Source organism: Osmerus eperlanus, chromosome 18 (assembly GCF_963692335.1).
Source record: "Osmerus eperlanus chromosome 18, fOsmEpe2.1, whole genome shotgun sequence".
Classification (NCBI taxonomy): domain Eukaryota; kingdom Metazoa; phylum Chordata; class Actinopteri; order Osmeriformes; family Osmeridae; genus Osmerus; species Osmerus eperlanus.
In genome coordinates this window covers 9804098-9824424 of record NC_085035.1, presented here as the reverse complement: position 1 = coordinate 9824424, position 20327 = coordinate 9804098, and the positions used below count along the sequence as shown (strand labels likewise).

Sequence of the window (20327 nt, the reverse complement as noted above, 5' to 3'; positions counted from 1 at the left end):
ACAGTGGTGCCAATCCATGCAGAGATTTGTAGGTTAGTAGTAGAACTTTGAAGTCAGCTCTGGCTTGGATAGGGAGCCAGTGTAGAGAGACAAGAGTAGATGTTATGTGATCAAACTTTCTTGTTCTGATCAATAGTCTAGCAGCAGCATTTTGCACCCGCTGTACATTTTTTAGGTGGGTAATTGGGAGGCCAGAGAACAACACATTGCAATAGTCCAATCGGGACGTAACAAATGCATGTATTAGTTTTTCGGCATCATCCTTTGAGAGAAATTTTCGTATTTTGGCAATATTACGTAGATGGAAAAATGCAGTTCTGGTAATTTGCTGACATCCTGAATATGTGACTGTCAAGCTCGTGGGAGCAACTTCGGGGTCACAACACAAAAATCTACGCAAAATTGAGAAAGAAGATTTCCACACACTATTTTAATTCCCGATTTCCATGTTTAAGCACATCAAAGAAAATCAGATAACGGGTCGTTTTTTTGTTTTCCGTTTTCTATAATCAAAATGGAAAATGGGTCGTTTTCCGTTTTTTGTTTTCCTATTTCTAAATGGTAGTCGGGAAACAGCTCGTTTCCCGATTTTGGTTTTCTTATTTCAAAACGAAAATCCATTGGCCGCAAAGTACATGGACCTGGGGTCTCATTTATAAAGATTGCGTACGCACAAAACGGGGCTTAAAATGTGCGTACGCCACTTTCCACGCAAAGGTTGTGATTTATAAAAAACATACTTGCATTACAAATAAAGCATCTATATGTCTGCGTAGAGATATGGTTGAAGTGGGTGTTTATGGCCATTTGGCCAGAGCTGGTCTGTAGTTTGTCCCTAATTGCATAGATTTTGTGTTCGAAGAATTCTAGAAAATCATTGGGAGAGAGATCTGTACTAACACTGTGTGTACTTAGTGAGTTTTGCAATGGTATCAAATAGGAATTTAGCGTTGTGCTGGTTCTTACTTATCAACTTAGAGAAGTATTCTGATCTGGACCTGATGAGGACTTGCTTGTACTCCAGTAGGCTGTCCTTCCAGGCCAGGTGGAAAACCTCCAATTTAGTGGTACGCCACTTACCTTCTAGTGTTCTAGTGGACTGTGAGGACTGGACTTTGAGAGCTTAAGAACCAAATTCAAATCCCTAGTTTTAGCATTTAGTGATTTATTTGAAAGGTTAAGTGCAACAGCGGATGCAAAAAACTGCTTGCCACAACAATGCTCCCAGAATCATCAAACCTCAAATCTCCGTAATGATAAGCTTCTGGCGCTTCACAGGAGTTAGACTAGACTTGGTGGTACAGGTTGTGGGTGTAATGGCAGGTTTCCGAATGCTTGTAATGGCACATCATTGTATAAGCGTTTTTCTTTTTTTTTACGCTACTTCTGCCAAGCTGACAATTGATCTAAAGCGGTTCCTCCATGTCTGCCCATCCTGCCCAGCTTGACTGTTCTCAGCTTCACAGCTGTGCTAACGTAATGACTGTCATTCCTCATCTATTGTCTCTCCCTTCCTCCTCCCCTCCATATAGCTTGAGGAGTTTGTAACACTCCCCAGAAGAAGAGCCTCTCATCTGGTAGAACAGCGCTGAGGAGCCACAGGTCAGAAATCTCCCTCCCTCTTTTCCCCAGCCTCTTTGCTGCCATTAAGCCCACAGCAGATGTGTGCTTGCATGCTGGTACTTGCATGCTGCATGCTCCCCCTGCTCCCCAGCTGAGCCTGCTTATCACCTTCTGCATGAGACAGGGTGAAGTTACATAGCTTCTACCTTTGCTTTAAAACTGACATGCACTAGTCTTACTACTTCAAATCAAGTGATTTTATTTTATAGAAACAATTTGATTCCCTTTTCTCCAGTGGGCTGAATATGACTGTGATCCCCTCAATCCCTGTAAAATGGTGCCCTTCCCACACCCACTTTAATGTCATGTGTGTTCCTGCTTAAAACATGCTGGTGTTGTATGACCTAACAACTGTTGATTCAGCAAGTGATTTTTCGCACTTAATTTTTTTTGTTGCATTTATCAGAAAGTGTACCCCTTCTCCTGATCAATTAGAAGAGAAGGGGTACATAGGAGGATCAGAGCAGTAAGAGAAAGGGGACTGGCTCTGCACCAGTCTTTTACCTTCAGCCCTGTTGGCATGACTGATGATGGGGCACCTGCCCCTGGCAATCACCAGAAAAAGAACCAGCACCATAAGCACCACCAGAGAACCACAAGGCCTAAGGACAGCTCTTTTACAGCTCCTAAAATAGTCCTGGTTTACGCCCCAAGCCCTGGGCAACAGATCACATTTGCCTCAAGGAAGTAGAAAATACATCCTCCTAAAAGGTTTGTTGCCTCTAGTGTGGTTACATCTTATGTAGATATAGGGATAATTAAACATTTTTCCACATTATAGTCAGGACTATTCATGACTATATGCAATGGCTGTCTCTCTTCTCTCTATTCTGACATTGACAGTTTGTCAGTAGAATCATCTTTTTTTACTGGACACCGTCATTTCATTTTACTATTTAACTACAAAAGTGTATCAATTGGTTGACAGGGAGCCATGTTCCAACACAACTGCGGGAGCCACTTCATTCACCATTTGTTTATAGTGTTTTTAAATATGTTGTCAGCCCATGTGACCTGGGAAGGGTGTGTTGTTTTGAAAAATCTCTCCATCCCAGACTAAATACACCCTTTGCTAGGGCTGACCCGTCATTCGCCTTTAATGTGGTCTTTTTAGGTTAGCTAAGCAAGGGACCCTGAAAGTAATTATATAGCAGGTTAGCAGTGTTCCTTTTATAAAATCTCTCCCTTTCAAATTTGCACACCCTCATTTTAAATAGTCACTCACGTTCTTTTGCTTTCAAATGAATATTTTGGGGTGTTTTCTGTTTCAGTCTAACTAGTTCACAGTGCCAGTGATGCAGTCGGTTATTAAAATGCCAGTGTAACACACAAACACAGATTACTTAAACTACAGATAGTGTACAGTGCCTGTGATATTGTGAAATTGGTGGCTCACACACACACACAGATTCCTGGAATTATAGATGCACAATTCCCGTGCTAATGTTGCACTTGCAAAGTAACTTCACCAACACTGCATCTAGGTACACTTTGTATATATTTTATGTAAACTATTATTTTATGTAAACTATTAGCGTGTGACGACGTGTCACTGGGTCGCGACGACGTGTGACGAAAGCAAACGATGAAAACGATGTTTGCTTTCGCAAACAATGAATAACAACCAAGTCAAACGTCCACAAACATTCTTCAGCGTTATCCAGCGTTTACAATTAAACGTTGAAGAACGCTGGTCTCCATGAGAACTTTTGTGCATGTTCAAAACTTTTTTTGGGACCAGCGTTCTCCGACGATTAACGACGATTACCAGCGTCACCAGCGTCCACACAACGCTCTTCTGGCTCTATACCAGCGACCATGGACGATTACCAACATTTCCTCTAACGTCATAGAACGTTGACTAGAACGTTATGGTGTGACGGGGCCTTTAGAGGTAGAGAGGAAGAGGTAGGCCTCTATAGCAACAATGGACGCTCAATGGCAACTGGCCTAACGATGGTTAGGTTAAATAATTTGTAAACTACAATAAAACATCAACAATTAAACCACCAACATGCCAATATGTCACAAGTAAGAAATATTGCAAATCGCAGTTACTTTTGTCGGTTTGAAGAAAGGAGTCAATGGTTCGTTATGTCCAACGAATAGAAAGCAGAATCTCTCATCAAAGTTCCGGGCGCTCAGTGAATTTGCAAGTTAAGAGGAAAGTCAGAAATGACACGTTTCACTTCAGGTATTCCTACGAACAAGCGGGGGTGATTGTACGTTTGGGGGTTTTATACTCAAAAGAACAGGGGGGTATCCATGTGAAGGTGAACTCGGTCATTGGTTAAATTCCCCACCTGGGCGTCATCCTGAGATATGCCTAGAGGTGTGAAGTGGCTGCTAGCTTTGAGTTCCGTTATTTCAAATGTCCATGGAATGCTTAAACTTCAGAATATAACAATACAACATTCATAAATGGTTTTGTTAGTATGACACAATTATTTTGGATCTAAAATTGACTAACGTAACTCTTCTTGAAGGGAAGTTATAATCAAACATCAATTAAACAACGTTCTAAGTAAATGGGAAAAGCACACATTATAACACATCAACTACTGTCATTGAAATAGTGTCCATGAGCCATGTAGTTCTTGAGAATATGTTTGTAAATCCACAAAAGAAAGTTCGGTAACACTTTATAATAAGTCAACGCTTTTTGGCATTTACAAAGTGTTAACTAATAGTTAGTTAATCCTTTATAAAACATTTTGAAACATTAACAATACATTATTAAATAGTTAATAAGCTTATTATTAAACACTATGTTGATCATTAATAAACACTGTTAAAAATTATGTATTTCATTCATAATACAATTCATAAGGTGTTTGATAACTGCATTATCATACTTTATAGACAGCTTGTTAATATAGTTGCAAACCAGTAGTTTAAAAGGTGTTAATGGTACATGAGCTGCTATAGAAAGCATTAGCAAATGGGGAACAAACCATTTACAATACCTTTATAAAGCATGAGTAAATAACAACATATTTACTTATGTCTTTAATTAATGTATGCCAAGTCGAATACAGGATGTACACTATGCTTTGCAGATATCTTAACAACTATTTTATAAAGACTTACTAATGATGCAACTTCTGATTAGTAATGCAAGTTATAAAGCATTTACTAACTTTTAGTTAAGGCTTTTGCGTGACCTAATCTAAAGTGTGAACTATTTATGCCTTATTAAGCATTTATAGAAAGACTACAGGCCTATAGATGTTGTGTTTTTGTTTTTTTAGAAGAAATAGCTGTTAATTTATTTACCTGGGTAATAAAATAGTATTTTATTTCCATTAAGAAGCAATACAGTAGAATTGGTATAAAAGTTGGTTACCCAAAGCTGTATTTTATTTTCCAAAAATGGCTGTAATAAACTGCAAATGTTTAGCTACTCCTCGACAGGTCTGCAAACGCCTTTGAAAGCAGAGATTTGTTAAACAGATTTGTTTGTTTACAAACAAATCGTTTTAACAAATTGAGGCGACAAAGCGTTTGCTGACCTGTCGAAGAGTAAACATTTGGTTTCTTATATACTACAACAATACGTGGGAAGATCCCAAATCAAACACGGCGAATCTGGAGCAGACGCCATCTTGTCAGAGCAATCAGCTGCACTTGTACAGGTGACGTCACTACATCTCCAAAGCAACATATTAACAACTCTTTTGAGAACGTCTTCTGAACCAATAAGAACAGCATATTGGTTCAATTACAACAACAGTACGAGCGTTCTGATTGGCTAATGGGTAGTCATGCCAGCCGCGTATTCATGGGCTGTGTCTACTACCGCGCACTTTACTAAGTACACTGCAATACAGTGCACTGCAATACAGTGCACTTACATCTGTAGTCAACTCCGTTGCTGAGTAGTGCTGTCTCAAATGGAACACTTAAGTTAACCACTTGGCGGGAAGTGACGGACGCAAATCTGATTGTGACACCCGCGAATCTAAGGCGAATCTGCTTGCGAGTCATTTTGTCCGCCATTATTTTAGAAATTAAATGAAAAGCTGCCGAAAGGGCTCCTGTGCACAAGTGCGCGGTAGTAGACACAGCCATAGTCTTTATATATATATATCTATGCGCGTATTGACCTCATCTGCGGTCTGATACGTATTCTTATTGCCCTCCGCTGATGTCATCTTCAAAATGAGCGAGATCGAGGAGTTTTACTATCCAGATGACAATGAAGACATCAACAGCGACGAGGAAATTCGTAACTTTCTAAAAGAGCAGAAAAGTGTGAACACAGAGAGATAAACGACAAGCGCTAGGCAGATTGCTAGGTTTGGTTGCTCAGATTTCAGATTGGTTGCTAGGTGTTAACACCTGAAACACACCGTGAGAAGACTTGAGACTAGAGCTGAACAAAACAACATGTTTTAAATGAAAAGAGATAAAAACGCCATATAATAAACAACTTACTAACCTCGACCGTTCGGTCCGGTCATGCCGGGAAATATCAAACTGAGGTTTTAACGTATCGACCGCTGTCACTCTCGGCTAGTAGAGCTAAGTAGTTAGTAAGACACATGCCTGTCATTACTTCAATAAAATAGTAATTTTGTGTATCACATTGTGTTGTGTCTGTTTCCTTTTGAGAAACGTATGTTCAGCCTTTGTGAATGTGAGGTTCGAGAATGGACAAGAATACCTTAATAAATAACTTATAAATCTTTAATAAGGCATAGATAGTTCACACTAGATTAGGTCACGCAACAGCCTTAACTAACAGTTAGTAAATGCTTTATAACTTGCATTACTAATCAGAAGTTGCATCATTAGTAAGTCTTTATAAAATAGTTGTTAAGATATCTGCTAAGTATTGGTGTACATAATGTATTCGACTTGGCGTACATTAATTAAAGACATAAGTAAATATGTTGTTAGTTATTTACTCATGCTTTGTAAAGGTAATGTAAATGGTTTGTTCACCATTTGCTAATGCTTTCTAAAGCAGCTCATGTACCACTAACACCTTTTAAACTACTGGTTTGCAACTATATTAACAAGCTGTCTATAAAGTATGATAATGCAGTTATCAAACACCTTATGAATTGTATTATGAATAAAATCCATAATTTTTAACAGTGTTTATTAATGATCAACATAGTGTTTAATAATAATATTATTAACTATTTAATAATGTATTGTTAATGTTTCAAAATGTTTTCTAAATAATTAACTATTAGTTAACACTTAGTAAATGCCAAAAAGCGTTGACTTATTATAAAGTGTTACCAAACATTCTTCCTTAGAAATCCTTTGTCTGATACTATGAGGCCGTGGGGCCTCTGTTCCTGACCCCATGCTGGGCCAGAAGCTTTGAAGCTTCTTATAAGAACGGGGGAAACCCCCTTTCTCCTTGTTGGGGGTAGGGGAAAGGTGTGATGGCACGTGGTTTGTTGGTGACTCTGCTACAATACCAATGGAGGCTGCGTTAGAAATCGTTAATCAAACTTTTGTCAGCATTTTGAGTGGAAATTTAATTTGCATTTGTACAGGTGTATTCGTGCACGTCGGGGCTGGCCCTCGCAGCGGAACAACAGTTTACTGGCCGCTCTGTCCATTCGCGCACCTCACAGTTGCGTATTGATCAGACAAGAAGACACGCTTATCAACTCGATTACTATTGATCAAAACAGAACGAGGGTTCGGCGGTAGCCTACTTGAAACATACTATTGAGAACATTCGCTGACGTGCATTGCACGCGTAATGAACACAGTTTTTTTTTTTATCGCAGACTTTTTTTTTTGCCAACTTAGTTAATAAATCCGTGACAGAATTCCTAAAATTCCCATGTACTTCAGTTGCTCGTGGTGTAATGCAACTGACTGCAGTGATGAATGTGGTTTTGCTCGTAGGATCGAATACCACTTCATTCGAGCTTGAGAATCTTTTAATTTCTTAGTTTCCATTTATTATGGCGTGAATGGCTGTAATGTAGTGCTCACTACATTTGATCGGAATATTACATTATGAAATGAATTGATTTCAAAGATGTAGCGAAGAAACACTCATCCATACACAAAATCGCATAGGAAACGAATAGACCCATGTTGTGTTTTCAAAGGGTTACACGTATTTTGATCGTACTGTTTCGGTTAGCAGCGATGTTGTTCGTATGAATTTTAAATATGTGGTGTCAGAAGGAGCTTTGATGTTGTGGTAAATACGGCTATTGCCTCGAAACAACCCCAAATACGTGATTAGTAGCCTACATTTGTGTAGTGTCTATGGGAACCAGTTGATTCAGAAGAAGCCAAATCAAGATGTTACCTGAAGGCCAACGTAGTTAATAAATACGTAACGGTTTAGATAATTTTTCAGAGCTGGTATAGCTCACAGTGTAAATCAATGGCCTTTGGTGAATATGTATTTTTGCTCTATAGTGCGATCGAATCCCACTTCATGTGAGCCTGCAAATGTTTTATTTTGTCTCCATTAATTTTGTCGTGAATGTTAATGTAGTGCACACGTAGCTTATACTTTAATATTCGCCGCAGCAATTATGACATCCGACTTGAAAATCGCCAGAAATATGTTTGTGAATTTGTGACGAATCTGGTGATAGAGGCGGACTGATAGGTGCACGCACAGCTGGGAAACCAGTTAGTTTGGAAACCAGTCGGGACACAACACCGGTGCATTCAAAAAAGTTACGTTTGGCTAGCAACAGCAGCGGTGACTGACTTAAGTGACAGGTGGGGGGAGTTGTAGGGCTTATTAGTTGTAGGCTACCTATCTTGCTTCCAACTTTTGTCTTCACAAGCCAGTCATTTGGAGCAGATAAACATCTAAAAACCTGCAGGGCTACAGTATACTCAATGACCAGGATTGAGAGAGGCTGATATAGAGAGAGTGTAAGATTAGCTGAAAAAGTTGAATGCGCTTTTCCCTACTTACAACGTGGATAGCCGGTCACATGAGCGCAGAGTCTTCAGACCAGGGATGTTGTTACTGTCAAGTATCGCTTCCAGTAAACTTGTTATATCAGTCTTCTCTGCTTGATAGGGGGGGGGGGGGGGGGGGGTCGCCTGAGGGAGCTAAGCTCCGCCCCCTCGAATTTATTGAATTTAGCAACAACAGCAACAACTAGCTAAATCAATTGCAGATATAGACAGCCCTACCTACAGTCTCTGAGTGTTTTATGTGTTAATTACTTTGTCTTTGCATCGTACCAGCTGAGTAACAGAATGCAGTTTATATAAACCGTCTGTGATCTGACGTAGATAGGTGGCTGTGACGTAGATAGGTTGGGTTTTGCCCCGCCTAAACAAAACCTGAGCTGAAAACGGGTGAGAAACTGTTCAACGGTCTAACTACACATTTCAGTGCGACAAAGTTTTAGAGCTTTGCACATGCTTTCAGCAACTCATTTCACACGTATATAATGTACTGAGAAGCAAATCATGAAATTTGTTTTACAGCACCTTTAAGGGACGTTTAAGTCATTGAGGTAAGGACCATTTTTACACAAGATTTCCCAATTTCTTCGTTTTGATGCAACTTTTCAACTATGTGAGGCTGCTCATTGTAAATGCTCATTGTAAATGAGCAGCAACAAATGTATTCTTTTAAATCTATGCAATCTTCATAAATAATAAGTATGCATTTGTATATAAAATATACAGAAATATAAGTTGTAAAATTTCAGTAAAAAAACCAGACCCCCAAATTTCCCCAGAAATTGTACCCTCTCTAGTTTATTTGTGTTGTTCACAAATGTAAAAATGTCTGTGCAAACGGTGGTTGACTAAAGTCCCTGTAAAGGTACAATAAAATATGTATTTTGAGTTTGTCACACCACAGAAAAATGTGTTCCTAACCACCCAGCCAAATTTGAATGATTTAAAAAATCACCAAATAACTCAATTTAATGATCTAAATCTTGAAAAAAATGCTGTTTTCTCAGCTCTCAGAGTATCCGCTGATGTTGCTGAAACCACGCCCACTCACGGGAAAACTGCTCCTCTCTCAACTGTCAAATACCGCTACAACAAAGGGTTAGACTCGACAACAAATATCTGCAGCTCTATTACAAAAATGAAAGAAAGTATTGGATTTACACAGCCATATAAGTTTGAGCCTCCAGAGCCAAAATCAAATTCAGAGGACATTGACCAGCTACCCGGGATCAATCTTGTCCATCTCCCTTTTATGCACGTTAGCAAGCTAGAGTAGCATGTTATCAATATGTAACTAGCATAACGTTAGGCTATCAATAAATAACAGTTCCAGGATCAATATGTTAAAGTATGATTTGCCAGCAGAGGAGAGAAAAGTTGGGAGGGGATTGGAGTCATTGGCAAGTACTGAAGTACCCTTCTCTCTCTATACCCCCCCCCCCCCTCCACACACACACACTTAGCAGTACAGTGCTGAGCAAACAGAGTCCCAGAGCAGGTGTCAAACTCTGTCTCTCCAAAGGATCTGGGGGAAGACAATAAGCTCAAAGAGATCTGCCAGCAGGGCCAAAGTCTTGAATCTCGCAGGCCGGTAAGGTTACTGTCTACAGTCTCACAGCTTGGACAAATAAACTGCTAACCCTGCTGCCCTTTTGTATTTATAATTTTTTTTATATCGTAACACACTGGCTTTCAAATGGTTGAAGCTGGTTTCAAAGTCTCTGATGTGGGAGTCTCTGTATAAGTGTTGGGGAAGGTTAATTCAGCCTCTTACATTGTTGTCCATCTGTCTGTTAAATTTTTGTGTCAGTAAATCTCTCAGTGACTGTCCCACTCAGTCTCTCTCATGGTGTTGTTATCCCAGGCAATCTCTCACTAGATCGTCCCCTTCTTGATCCAGCTCTCAGGGCCTTGAGTCCCTGAGACTTTGACTCAGGGTTCCGCTAATCTTGTCTGGCATTTCGATTGGCATGGCTGGTAGAGTGTCGGCAGAGGAAATAGGCCTTTTGTTTATTGTGTTTCATTGTTCTGCTAATGTGATGCTCTTTGGTGAATGGTGTCTGGCGCGCATGGAGGGGGGAGGGTCACCCTAGTCCTTTGAATACAATAGGACTCTGTTTGTTTGACCCCTTTACCACCCTGGCCTGTGACGATGGTGGAATCTGGGTGACACACTATTTGAAAGCCCAGACTAAACCCAGGGGGGTCGGGGGCAGGGGCAGGCATCCTTCAACTTCCAGGGTATGTGTGTGTCCTATAGTCTGGAATATTGCCCCTGGAAACAGATTTTCATTAAATCAAATCGAGGATCAATATATTTTTCTAGTTGTAGTCAATAGGTATGGATTACAGTACATGTGGTGTTTTCCATTATTAGAGCATTTCTCTAATAATGCCAGGGGCCTGTTCCATAAAGGCCAGTGTTTTCAGTGGCGGCCTGCCATGGCTAAATTTCTGCCGCCATTGTATCAGAAATCGGGCTGTACAGAATTTTAGGCCGTCTATCAGCAGTGAATGTTAGAGTGCATGTCGGGGGAATAGCACGGACACGCGCTTCATACCGCAGTTGAGATTGCGTGTGTGCGTCCTTGAGAACTGTAAGTCGTATAACTTATGTTGTCAGTTCATTTAAGCCTGTTATTGTATTAGTCTATAGTTCTTGCAAATTTAAATTAAGTTAACTGGCGATTTTCGTTGTTTGTATTCTTCCCCTGCTAGCTAAATTGCACGTCTGTTGATTCGATAGCGATTGCTGCCTTTGCTCACGTTTGTATTTTAGGTGCATTATTATGCTGAAGTAGTTTTAATTAATAAATAGTGGGTTTATTGTTATTATTTGCTACAGAATGCTTAGCCTATCCAGATCAAATGAAGCAGACAGTGTAGGCTACATGCTTCAGAGTGGCCTACCATAATCGATTAAGGCTACTTACCATTTACAATAAGTTGTTACGTCAATTATTAATTGGCAGCATTTATACCATTTAGAACATACTTTATGAGTGTAAGGTGTCTTTAAGTAGCCTAACTTTATTGCTTTAAGGTAAATAGGACGAAAATATGTGCAATATTACATTAGCTATTAAACTATAACATTAACCTGCTCCGAAATATAGGGTTAGGGTTAGAAATTTGTTTCGGCAAGGGGGGGTTCGGACAGACCTGCCCCCACTGCTAAAAAAGAATCCTAGAGGAAACACTGAAGGCCGCTCAAAAAAAATGGGATTAAAGTCCCAAACCTGACTTGAATTAGCCGAGCAAGTCAGTCGGGGCTAAAGCAGTTCCATAAAGGCCAATTCTAGTTCACGAAATCCGACTTATTCAAGTAGATTCAAGTAGTCAAGATAATTGCAGGTGCAGCATATTCTTAAGCACTCCGAGAGCTAGAACATGGATCATATCTATCCACCATGGCAAAACGCAATGTTCACAGCCACATACCTTCTCCCTGAATGAACATTCTCTTTAGGTGCATGTCCCTTTCAAAAGGGTGGCATTTTTACCCTGTCAGGCCAAGATGTCTGAAAGTTGGTACGCATGCCTTATTGCTCATGGGGAACAAAAGAGTCTTAAGAACGCATAATGTCAGCAGCATGGATTTGTCTCTACAGTGACAATTTGTGAAGAATTTCAAAAAATGCCTTGAAATCAGCCATTGATCCAATTGTCCTGAAATGTTGTGTACATGTATGAAACACATGTCTGTGTCATGTCAATTTTGTAATGGTTTGAAATGTTGAGGAAGAACCCACTATTGCTGCCTGCAGCTATATTTAGTGTTCCTCCGGTAGGTGGGAACCTATTGTTTTTGTTAGTATTCTTATTATTATTATTAGGGTTCCTCCGGTAGGAGGAAACTTATTGATTTTGTTAGTATTCTTATTCTTATTTTTCTCAGCTAAATGGCCCAAAAAGTCCAGGACCCGATTTTTTCCAATTTGGCCCAATGATACAACAGGTCACTCATTACTCCCAGACGGCTAGTGGCCCATGTACGCCCATAGGTGGCACTATACAACACGCCCAAAGTCTACGTGATTTCCCCAGCGCCCCATTAGTCCAAAATGCCTGTAAATTGGTAGACATGCCTTATTTCTCATGGGGAACAAAAAATCCTCAAGGACCCATATTTTTCAGACTTATGAATTTTCTTGTACTGTCCAAATTTGGTACAACCTTCAGAAACTTTCTCTTCATGAACCATAGATCCAATCGACTTGAAATTTGTTACAGATTTGTAGAATACATGTATTTATATAGGGTGACATGGAATTGCAATACAAAATGGCTGAAAGGGGTGTATTTATGTAAATGTCCACATTGCCTCAATATCTTTGTGTCAATAAATCAAATGTAATTTCGACTGATGGTTTTTCAAACCTAATAGGGTTCAAGATGACATCACTCTGAAGTACCATAAACAATTTCACCTTGGTATGTGAAAATATGATTGAATTCAATTGAATTGCTCCACAGCGCGTGCTCTCCAAATTCTCACAGACTCATCCTGCCCCTTGACACTAGGGTGACCACCTGTCCCGCTTTGCGTTGTGTCGCACAGCATTTTCACCCCTTGTCCCACACGTCGCATATTGAAAATGCTGTGCGATACAGCGCAAAGCGGGACAGATGGTCACCCTACTTGACACACGCGCGAGCTTGGCGAGACGCACACACATCCTTTCTGGAAATTGTGTGCTGACCAAGACCCCACCCTCAGTCTTTAGCTCCTGTTTCATTTCGCTTCCAATCGCAGCTTGCCGTTACGAATATAAATTCTTTTTCGGCGGCCATTGTTGTTTTCAACTGGAATCGCCTGATAGCCGTGTTGGAGACAGCCACGTTCGGTAAGTCATGTCACCTGTTTTTACACATTTTAAGATAGAATCAATGATTGGGTTCGTGAAAGTACACTACTCTTGAATGATGGTGAAGGTTTGAGCACTTTTAGAGCTTTTAGATCGTGAGCTTGAAGTGACGGAAAACCGAACTCGAAAAGTAGCTAGCTTTTCCCCTCTGTGTTTATAATTAGTGAATCATTTAGCATCTCGGCAAATTCTTCATCAAAAAGGTAGAGGAGGCCAGCTTTTAGGAGAACAAGTGATTCCCCACAGACTTGTAGGCTCAGAATTGTGATTTGGGTCGTGAAAGTCTTTGTAATTGGAGTGAGTTTGGACGCAAGGGAGACCGCATAGGCTTAGGCGGTGTTACGTCCCAACTGGTTCCCAATTTAACTGGTTCCCCAGGTGTGCACATATTTGGGGTTGTTTTCGAGGCAATAGCCGTATTTTCCACGACATCACAGCTCCTTCTGACACCACATATTAAAAATTCATACTTAGAACGTCGCTGCTAACCCAGACAATACGATCAAAATACGCGTAACACAACATGGAAACATTCAATTCCTATGCGATTTCGTGTAGCCTATGGCTGAGTGTTTCTTCACTATATCTTTTGAAATCAATTCATTTCATAATTGTATATTCTGAACAAATGTAGTGAGCACTACATTTATATCTGTGTCATGCTGGTACATACGTGTACCTCAATTGTCAAAATGTTAACAGTGTGTTAAAAATCAATAAAGATATTTGGGGAAAAAGTGAGCACTACATTACAGCCATGTCATAATGGCCTGTCATAATTTTGATTATCTGTTAGTTAGTTAAACAGGATGACATCATTCTGAAATATCATGTGCAATTTCACCTTGAAATGTCAACCGTTTCTTAACCTTCACAGTCGGAGCACAGCTAGATAATCAGCGTCAGCGCCCCTTGGGTACCCAGCATGCAGTGCGGTATGTCAAATAAGCAAAGACTTGTGGAAAATAGTGCGGTTACAACAGCCGTGCGAGGGATTTCAGTTGTTGTGTCTGTTCAGTTAGATGTTTGTAATGTTATTGTTTGTCAGTTAATATAATCTTGTTGGTCACCCTGATTGTGCATGTTGTGTATTTTAATGGGACCAGAGAGTCGGCTACTGTACTGCCATAGGCTATTGCAATCGCAAGGAGCTGAACATGAGCTCTGCCCTAGCCCAGTTGCCCACATGACTATTGTTAATTGTGCATTGACTGAGATTCTGGAAAGAGATCAACTCAAGAAGAGTTACAATATCTGCGGTTTTTCAGCCATCTTGGGAAAAGTTTGAAAAGAGTACTGTGGTTAAAATGTGTCAATTGTGGCAGGTATGTTTTTGGACTACATCTAAATCTCATGCGGCCGCCGCAGCATTTCTGCCTTGGCATGACCTGCGCTGGGAGAGAGGGAAACAGCATGGATGGAAGTTGTGTGTGGGCAGATGTGTCTTTATATAGGGTGAAATGGAATAAGAAATGCAATACAAAATGGCTGAAAGGGGGGTATTTATGTAAATGTCCACATTGCCTCAATATCTTTGTGTCAATAAATCAAATATCATTTTGACTGATGGTTTTTCAAACCTTATTGGCTTCGAGATGACATCATTCTGAAGTAGTACCATGTGCAATTTCATGCAATTTGACATTGAAATGTCAACCGTTTGTCCCAGTGCTGACCAAAGGTAATACTCTGCCATTTCTATTAATAAAATCTCAAAAGTTGGTGTGTAGCAGAGAGGATAGAGAGACTGACTTGTAACCTTATGCTCATGAGTTCAAATCCCTATTGAGACAATTGTTGTTGGCCAACTACATGAAGTAGTTTTGCTCTCTTGTCCAACTCTTTATCTTCTAAAATGTAAATTTTTATAATATTTCCCCATCTTGCGGAGGAACCCGCATCGCTGCTTGCAGCTATATTTAGGCTTCCTCCGGTAGGAGGGAACCTATTGTTTTTCTTAGTATTCTTATTCTTAGGGTTCCTCCGGTAGGAGGGAACCTATTTTTTTTGTTAGTATTCTTATTAGGGTTCCTCCGGTAGGAGGGAACCTATTGTTTTTGTTAGTATTCTTATTAGGGTTCCTCCGGTAGGAGGGAACCTATTGTTATTGTTGGTATTCTTATTCTTATTCTTTTTCTTCTCCTTGCGCCTCTATCTCAAAAAGTCCCTGGTCATAAATTTTCTAATTTGGCACATTGATACTACATCCAAGTGGGTACCCCCCACTCTTCTGAATCTTGGTGTGCATGCCTAATTTTTCATGAGGAACAAAAAAGCCTCAAGGACCCATAAGGTCCGCCATGATGGATTTTCCTGTACAGTGATAATTTTGGAAAACCTTAAAAATTCCTCTTCTCTTGAACCAAAGCTCTAATTGACTTGAGATTTTGTACAGATGTATCATTGACGTATTTAAAAATGTTACTTAAGACAATTGAATCAAATACAAAATGGCTGAAAGGGGTGTATTTATGTAAATGTACACATTGCCTCAATATGTTTGCGTCACTAAATCAAATGTACTTTTGAAGGATGGTTCAAACTTAATAGGCTTTAAGGTGAGATGCCCCTGAAGTACCATGCAAAGTTTCACCTTGATATGTCGAAATATGACTGAATTACAGCTGTTTGAACTTCGACCAAATCTGACAATGCTCGCTATTGGAGAAACAGCTTTTTTTATTATCCAGTTTTGTGTAATCCATGTCTGGGAATGGCTCAATTGGCTGAGATGTTGTGCTGGTAAGCAAAGGGTTGTAGGTTAAAAACCATTCAGAGGCATAGTTGTTAATTTTTTATTCTGACAAAACGGTTTCTAGTCTTCCGATCAATCCTCCGGTTGTAAAAACATAGCAATGCGTGTTTATTTGAGCCCATCACAACACTCTGATCATCTGTTTAGCGAGACTGTGTAAACCACTGCAAAACAACCCAGGTTCACCACAGTAGCTAGCTACTTGTAGTCTACGCATGGTAGAGATAACTCTAATGGTTATCTCTAATGAAGTAAATTGATTGTTCAGGTGGATCCCTTGCCTGTTGCACAAATTCATTTCAGTAACCTAAGCCAGGACACATTCCCACTGATGCTAGGCATGATTTAAAATTCCCTTCCATGAAAAGTTATGACACTCCAAACAACCTGTTTAAAAAAACGATGAGAAAGTTATTCTTTACAGCAGCAACCCAGTCATCCCGTTGTCCCGTTTTTATAGGAAATGTACAAGCAGTTTCAACTTAGGCTGAATCTAACAACGCTTACCACAGGAGAAACACCTTACTTTTTATACAGTAACTGAACATGACAATATTCAAAGGAGTTTCTATACACAAATGCCATTTTGTCAACATATCAATCAGGTTTTAGAAAAAAACATAGTAACATCACAGCTGCACCGAAGGTGGTAAATGACATTTCTGTTGCACTGGACAAGAGGCAACATTGTGCATCACTCTTTATTGATCTGTCTAAAGCGTTCGACACAGTTGATCATGATGTTTTAAAACTTAGACTTCTTAGCTCAGGACTCTCGGAGCAAGCAGTAGCTTGGTTCTCAAACTACCTTAGTAATAGGTCTCAGTGCATTAAATATGATGGTCTATGTTCTGATATTGCATCCATCTACAAGGGTGTTCCACAGGGCTCTGTATTAGGTCAATTTTTATTCACTATTTATATTAATAATCTGGGTCAAAACGTGTCAGATGCTAATCTTCATTTTTATGCTGATGACACTGTTATATACTGCTGTGCGTCAACTCTTGTAAAGGCCACTGAAAACTGTGCTGTACCCGGACTGTTAAAGGAGTGAACAAAGTCAACGACTTGAAGATGTCTCTCCCAAATGACATGGAATGGCGGTTAGGATTCATTTCAGCAGTGAGCATCATTAGTTCGCTGTCACTCAGGTTGCAGACAAGTGCTGGAACCTGCACATAGAACCTACATTGCTACATCACGGGTGTACACTGCGATTTATTACATTTGTGGAATTGCTTTTACATGTGGGACACGATTTACATGTGTGAAAACTATTTTACATTTGTGGAATGTGTTTCACATTTGCGGAACCAGTTTTACATTTGTGGATCACCTTTTACATTTGTGGATCGCGTTTTACATTTGTGGATCGTCATACGCATTCACAATACTTTTGGCCCCGTTTTGACTCTAGCGTCAAATCGGTGCCAAAAGTCACGTGCGTCAAATCGGTGTCAAAAGTCACATGATCTAAGTTCAGCTTTTTATGGCCCTATTTGCAAACTTTATGGCACCAATTTTACGCAATCCCCTTGAAAATGTCTTGCAAATATGTAGTTAGAAAAAAACTCAAAGGCAAATCAAAATGTGATTGTTTGTGGACAGTTAATCACGTGTGGATCTTGATTTACATTTGTGGAAAGCAATTTACATTTGCGGAACCAGTTTTACATTTGCGAAACACGTTTTACATTTGCGGAACATGTTTTACATTTGTGGAACACGTTTTACATTTGTGTAACACGTTTTGCATTTGTGGATCGTTCTATACACATTTGCAATACTTTTGGCCCCGTTTTGAGCCCATAGTTTTGGATCCTTCAAGAAGGGTCTCAAGACTTATCTGTTGATCTTACACTTAAATAATTAATTAATTCTTAGAGTTATGATTTGTATATGGTATTCAAAATATATATACATATTGAGATTTGATATTGTATTGTTATTATTACTATTTTGCTTAATATTGGCTTAGCAACTTTTAAAACAGTTTACTGTTAATTTAAATTATTGTAAGATTCATATTTTGTGGCTTTGGACAAAAGTGTCTGCTAAATACAATACAAACACACACACACAGCCTCCCTCCCTTCCTGAGTCCCTGTTAATTTGCCTACTCCTTACCACGTCGTCAACTACTCTTTCTTCCATCTTTTCCTCACTCGCTCCCATGGCCCTGTCATGGTCACTCTCCTGCTCCTCGGTTTATTCCCTGACTCTGTCAGTAGCCTATGTTTCGGCCCCTCTGAGACAGCCACCTCTCCTCCTTCCTCGACAGGTAATGCTGATGTTGAAGCAGCTAAAGCCCCCCCAAACAAGTTCGAAATTTTTGCACATTTTGTGGCATTCACCTGTAGATTTGTTATCTTTTTCTCCCTTAACTTTTCTGCGCCTCCCTTGCACTTTGGTGGTTGTTTCTCCGTTTTAGCGATGCTAAACTTTAAAGATGCTAAACCAGCATACGCATTAGCCAACAGCTCGTGTCTCAAGGCCTGCGGGAGGCAATATTTTGATTCAGGGGAAGGGGGTTCCTGGATTTGATTGGGTCAGGCCAGTGCCAATAAAGAAAATTAACCAATGGGCCGCTGTCAGTTTTCAATAGGCCTGCCTGACCAAAACATTTTTACCAATGGACCGCTGTTATGGAAGCAAATCGTTACCAAAATTCAAATGCAAATGCATTTCCAGAAACGCATTTGCATTTTAAGAATGTGGCTGCATTATTTGACTCATACATGAAATTAGTAATCAATCATCCTATTTGCATTTTAATTTTCTTCTTCAAGAGTGCTCAATCTTTCACTTAATTAAAATGAAAAAGAAATAGACATTTGACATTTAATTTTCAAAACATGCCCCAGCAAATAGATACCAAAATTCAATTTGAAATGTAAAATTTGAAAATTAAAATGCATTTCCAGAAATGCATTTTCATTTTAAGAACGTGGCTGCAAAATCGTGACCACAATTCAAATTCAAATGCATTTCCAGAAATGCATTTTCATTTTCAAGAACGTGGCTGCAAAATCGTGACCACAATTCAAATTCAAATGCATTTCCGGAAATGCATTTTCATTTTAAGAACGTGGCTGCAAAATCGTGACCACAATTCAAATTCAAATGCATTTGCAGAAATGCATTTTCATTTTCAAGAACGTGGCTGCAAAATCGTGACCACAATTCAAATTCAAATGCATTTCCAGAAATGCATTTTCATTTTAAGAACGTGGCTGCAAAATCGTGACCACAATTCAAATTCAAATACATTTCCAGAAATGCATTTTCATTTTAAGAACGTGGCTGCAAAATCGTGACCACAATTAAAATTCAAATGCATTTGCAGAAATGCAAAATGAACGAAAAAGCATTCTGAGCGGCGCAGCAGAGTGACGTCAGTAGCCGCTCTTCTTCAGCTCCCTGCTGACCGCGCTACCCATCTTGTTCGGTAGGGGGCGGTGTGCACATCTGCATTGCATTACATTGCAAATGTGCCGGGAAATTGATTGAATTGCCGGGTCTTTAGAGCAGCGTTCCCCAACCGGTGCCCACCGGTCCGTGGGTTATTTCGTACCGGGCCGCACAAAAAAGAATGAATAACATTATTTCCTTTTAATTGATTATCAGAGTCTGAAAGACGTTTTATTCTGACAAATGACCTGATTCTCTCCTTCTCCGCGGGCCTTTCCCCCTGAGCAAAAAAGGTCTGCAAAGATGTGTGTTTACTTATTTTTTAGCAAGTTTGTTGGCTTTATTGAGCGGTATCATGCGCGTCTCTTCCTCTTGACACATGACAAGTGATAGTTACCACTCAATGAAGCCTGTTTGAGACAACAACTCTATCGGTGTTTTGGATGAAGGCTATCCAGAGATCGCCACTAAAGCACTGAAAACCCTGCTTCCATTTCCAACATCAAGCGGGATTTTCTGCCGTGACAGCAATCAAACACAATTTTGGAATAGGCCTAAACTGGATATAAGGAACGCACTTCGGGTGTCACTGTCGTAGCTTATAGTCACACACAACAGTGGGACTGACACATCGAAAGCTAGCTAGTAACAACATAACAATAGAAAACCAGGCTAAGAAACTTAAAGATGGGGCTGAAAAATTGAGACAAAAATACATCACATTCACTAGACATGGTTTTGTCAAT

At 39.8% G+C, this 20327-nt stretch overlaps 1 protein-coding gene across 5 annotated transcripts in view; it reads left to right on the top strand.

Annotated features, from left to right (window-relative positions):
• sema4d (sema domain, immunoglobulin domain (Ig), transmembrane domain (TM) and short cytoplasmic domain, (semaphorin) 4D) overlaps nt 1–20327 on the top strand; it is a 132128-nt gene that overhangs the window by 60811 nt on the left and 50990 nt on the right. For 2 of the 5 annotated variants that reach the window (XM_062484669.1, XM_062484670.1), the window contains one exon: nt 1533–1602. The exons of the other annotated variants lie outside the window; for them this stretch is intronic. The gene's annotated coding sequence lies outside the window, so the exon portion shown is untranslated. The remainder of the gene's footprint in view (nt 1–1532; nt 1603–20327) is intronic. 5 annotated transcript variants of the gene reach the window in all.